Consider the following 5,061-nt stretch of genomic DNA (forward strand, 5'->3'; position numbering starts at 1 on the left):
TTAAATTTAAATTAATTAAATTTTATTAAATTAAATTTAAATTAATTGAATTTTATCAAATTAATTAAATTAAATTTGTTAATATTTTATTAAATCAATTAAATTAATTAAATTTTAAATTAAATTTATTAAATGAAAAATTAAATTTTTATAAATAAAATTTATAAAATAAAGATAATTATAGCACCCACCTCAAAGGATTGTTTTGAAGATGAGATTAATTAACAAAGGTAAAATGTTTTACAATCATTAAAGCACTATATAAATGCTAGATATTCTTCTTCTTTGTAGTAGTTGTAGTAGTAGCAGTAGTAGTAAAGGTAGTAGTATATACTCCTAGACATACATAGACTGAGCCTCATTCCTGCCTATGCCTTAATTAACTCAATTAATGAGCTTAATTAATGAACTCAAATATAGACATAAATAATAAGACAGTCACTTTTCCAAGAAATCCTTTTAATTGCTTGTGGGCAGTTGCTCTGGTTCCGTTCTAATCTCCTTGGCAGAAACCTGATTCTCTGCCTTTACACTACATCTCCAGTAGCAGCTGTAAACTTTGCTCTTCAGTCACCCAACCACTGGATTTTTCTGATGGTTAGAGAGAAACCCATATAGAGAATGGTGCCAGAAAATAGGAATCTTATAGAATCCCCAGTTTCCGCAGGTATAAAACCTCTCTTCTTACCATTTTCTCTCAGATCAGTACACTAAAAGTGTAGGCAAGAGCAAGTTAAGTGAGCAAAATATGCACATAATAGCAGCAAAAAGGCTTTTTTTTTAGAACTGAATTGTCAGGGTCGAAGTCTTTGACAATGTACTTCCTCTATAACTGAGTTCCTTGAAAGCAGGAACTGCTTTTTACTTAATTGTAGTAAATGTTTTATGTTTCAGATCAATTATGTCACTCTGGTTTTATGGAAATAGGAAACACACTGGTGGGAACTCAGGAGCTACAGTATCAGGTAGTATAAGTAAATTGTCCTTATACCAGAGCTACCCCACAGGACCCTGACAGACAGTTTGAATTGTGACACCATGACACATGCCCCTCTGTTAACCTTAGACATGCCAGCATGAATGTAGGTTCAGTGAGAAGCAAGTGCAGAAAGTGAGTGTGTAGGTCCACAACATGCCTAGTTTATAGAAAGATCTTGGCTACAAACCCTAGATCAAGAAAGAATTGTATAGATGAGAAAGAAATTGCCTCAGTAATAATAGGGGCAGTTAGGCAGTTAGATGGCACAGGGGATAGAGTGCTGAGATTAGAGTAAGGAATATTCATCTTCATAAATTCAAATCTGGCCTCAGACACTTATCAATTGTGTGATCCTGGGCAAGTCACTTAATCCTATTAGCCTCAGTTTCCTTATCAGCAAAATGAACTGGAGAAAGAAACGATAATTACTCTCATATCTCTGCCAAGAAAACCCTGAATGGGGTCATGAAGTGTTATATGTCTTATAGGTTGTTACAATCATAGATGTAGAGCTAGAAAGGAATTTATAGATTATCTAGTCCACCCCCACCCCCCTTATTTTATAGATAAGGAAACTGAAGAAGCCGTGAGAGGTCAAGTGACTTGCCCAGGATCACAAGGTAGTAAATGGAATAAAAAGAATACAAAACAGGATTTGAATTCCAGTCTTTCTAATTCCAATCTGGCATTCATTCCACTGTAATGTTCTCCTCCCACTACTTAGTAATTCTATGAAATCAGTTTCTGTTATCTCGAAATTTTTCATCTTCTCTAATGATCAGTCTTTGCACAAGATATGTGTTTAATGTTTCTTATCTTAACTTATTCTCCTGGGTAAAATGAAGACATAAAACACATTCTCTAGTCACCTAATCAAGTCAACTAAATATCTTAGTGAAACACAGAAATATACATGCTCCCCTATTCACACAAAGGGGAACCAATGACTTCTTAATACTATAAATGCCCTGCTGTTGACATACTATGTCATACATTAATTCTCCATCTCCATCATACAAAATAAAAGAGATGTAGTTAGGCTCACTTATTACAAAGTGGTGGTGACATAGTATGCATAATTACCCGTTGTGAGATCATCTATTATAAGCATTGTGTGCCATTACTGGACCCTGGGCATTGAATTACCTATGGATAAGACTTGGGACCAATGTGCTACTCCCCACATCATAGCAGATGTAACTGCTAGATTTTGTCTCCTTGCTAAGTTGATCATACCCTGAAAGATTAGTATCAAATATTTTCTCACTTCTCTTTGAAGAAGGCAAGCCCAGACTAGAAGAGGAAATGTGTGGAAAGAGAAGTGTATCTGAATTCAGAGAAGCTTGGATTAAAGATCCCTCCTCTGCTATTTACAACCCATGATCTATGGGAAATTCACTTCTGCTCTCTGAAATTATTTCCCCAACTATAAAGTGAGCAAGGTTAGGATATTTGTTTACTAAGATCTCTTTCTGCTCTAAACTCTGTGGATCTGTGACCTGGAATCACTGGTCCTAGAGGGGCTACAGATGTGCAAATTCAGATCAGGTGTGGAGAATTTTATTCAGATTCATCTAATAAGACACATGAGTTTATGAATAACCACCTAAGTACCATATCCACCAGAAATCAGGCTCTGTGGGTTCCATTCCACACCTATAATTTTTCTCAAGCCACTTACCTTAATTAAGGCTTCCATTATCCAACCTAAAGCTCTGCTTTAAGAAGGTGAGCTGGTAACAAGTAAGACTTTCTTTTCTTTGCAGTAGAATTCCCTGTAGATTTTTAATTTGGAAAAAAATAGGCTGAATGAACATTCAAAACTGTAATTCAATTCAATTCACTGCTTACCCATCCTTGGTAATATTATCAATATCAATTAGTGCCTAGTTTCCTTCTAGGGTCTTGTATAACTGGAGTCTGGTGTCTGTGCAGATCTGATCAAGTTGATTTGTTGATCCAATTTTCCTAAATGGAGGATTTGGGAAGTTGAATTCCACTACAGCCATGATGACTTTCAAGTGACTTGGACAGACAGTGAAACATATATAGGTCCTCTCTAATTGGTTCTGGTTATTAGGAGAAACTCCCCCCCCCCAAAAAAAAAATTTGGCTGTGTAGCCAATATTGGAATCTTCTTTTTAAAAAATTGCTTCGTTAGCTTTGGTGGTTTCTTGCTTTATTCAGTCATCTTTAAGTTGTGGGATCTCTAGAGAGACTATGCTATAAAGGGAGAGGTTTGGGGGGTGTTTGCTGCATTAAGATCACATAAGCTTCAAGATACAGACCTTGGTTCATGACCAATTTCTTTTCATCCCTCTTCCTATGCAAAAGCAGTGGAACTTCTGCACTTGTGAGTTTTGAAAGATTGAGATACCTAGCTAGATGGATCCTGCAGTAAGGGTCTAGACCAGATTTTGCAGCTGCCTTGCAGATGTCATTAAGATCAAAGAGCAACCTTCAGGATGGAGATTCTGGATTTGAACCAGTAGAAAATTAGATAAGGACTCATGAGACAGACAAGCATCATGTGAACATTGAGTTGGGGGGCTCACTCCTTTTTGGGAACTCAAGTTCAGCCTAAGACTGAGGTGGTGCATGACCCCGTGGGTATTGAGAGAAAGTACCTGTGCCTTGTGTTCTTGATATGTCTTTGAAGTAACCATCCCTTTGTAAAAGCTAATGTTAAGTAGTTATATGGAAGTGGGATGCTGGTATTTGTACCTAACAACAGAGGCAACACAGTCTATGGGAGCTTGAGCTGATGGTAGAAAAGAAGCAAGAAACCTTTAGACTCATTAGAGCAGCACTGAATCCTAAGGGGAAGAGATAACTGACAGAAAGTACACACTATATGTAGGAGCTCATTCAGGATGCTAGGGTGCCCTCCTATTCTTTGGAAACTTGTATGGTTGGAACTTCCACTCCCTCAATGGAGAACAGGAAAAAAAATCATAGCATGTTCTTTCTTCTTGAGTGAGGGAGCCATTGAGATTTCCTTAAGAATGTAGCTGAAGAAGATAACCACTTAGGCCAAAGTTTTTAAACAAAATTTTAAATTTATTTTATTTTATTTTTAATTTATGGAATAAAACAGGAATTTCTATAATATAATACAATAAAAAGATGATTGCACACAAAACTACAAATCTACTATTCACAACCCGCTATTCCTTCCAAACCTACAATAATGTTATCATGTAAATTTCTTTTTTCTTCTCTCCCCCTGCCCTAGAAATGACTACCATTAGACAAAAATAGATGTGTGTGTATAAACATATATATGTAAAGTTATTCCATACGTACATTATTTTGGCCCAGGCCAAAGTTGACAGGTTCTTTCTAAATGCTTCTGAAGCAAGTCCAAGAACCTCTACTTCACTATATGTTTAGGTAATTAGAACGAGCTATAGAATTTCCAGACATGTCTCAATGTCTTCCAAAGGAAATTCCATGATATATCAACATAACCCTTCTGAAAGCAGACTCCTTGTTCTCATACATGTGTAAGGCTTCTAACTGAGACATTCTCAGAGTATTCCAGACTCCCCATTACATTTCAAATGAGAGGTGCTTAGTAATTCTATCCTTTCCCCATTTGGTTTCAACTAGAAGCATAAACATCAATAATTTAGGCCCAATGGGACATGTGACTAGATTGAAGAGGCCATTGTTTCAGGGGAAAATGTTTTTGATTCAGAACGGACAACCATCACACAAGGTGGCTCAATTTCTGTCTTTCTCTGTCTCTCTCTATCTGTCTCTGTCTGCACCTACTTTAGTACCCTACACAGAAGTCAACTTGATTTGGTCATATTATTGACTTGGTATTTGAATAATCATATTCTCTAATTCCCCACAGACAACTCTTTTGTTTTGTTCACTGCATCAAAGGAAGAGAGTTGGCAACCTCCAATGAGTTGATGGTAAAAGTTCTGACTGATCTCCTTGATCTCCCTACACAAATGTTTTTTGGGATATATGTATGTGAATAAGGGATCAGAGTAGAGGAGAGCAACTGTTTAATAGAACTTAAGCTCTTTGAAAGCAGGAATTGCTTCATTTTTGTCTTTGATCTCCCC

Source organism: Petaurus breviceps, unplaced genomic scaffold (assembly GCF_028583685.1).
Source record: "Petaurus breviceps papuanus isolate PSGF00001 unplaced genomic scaffold, PetGlider_PUasm1.0 174, whole genome shotgun sequence".
Classification (NCBI taxonomy): Eukaryota; Metazoa; Chordata; class Mammalia; order Diprotodontia; family Petauridae; genus Petaurus; species Petaurus breviceps.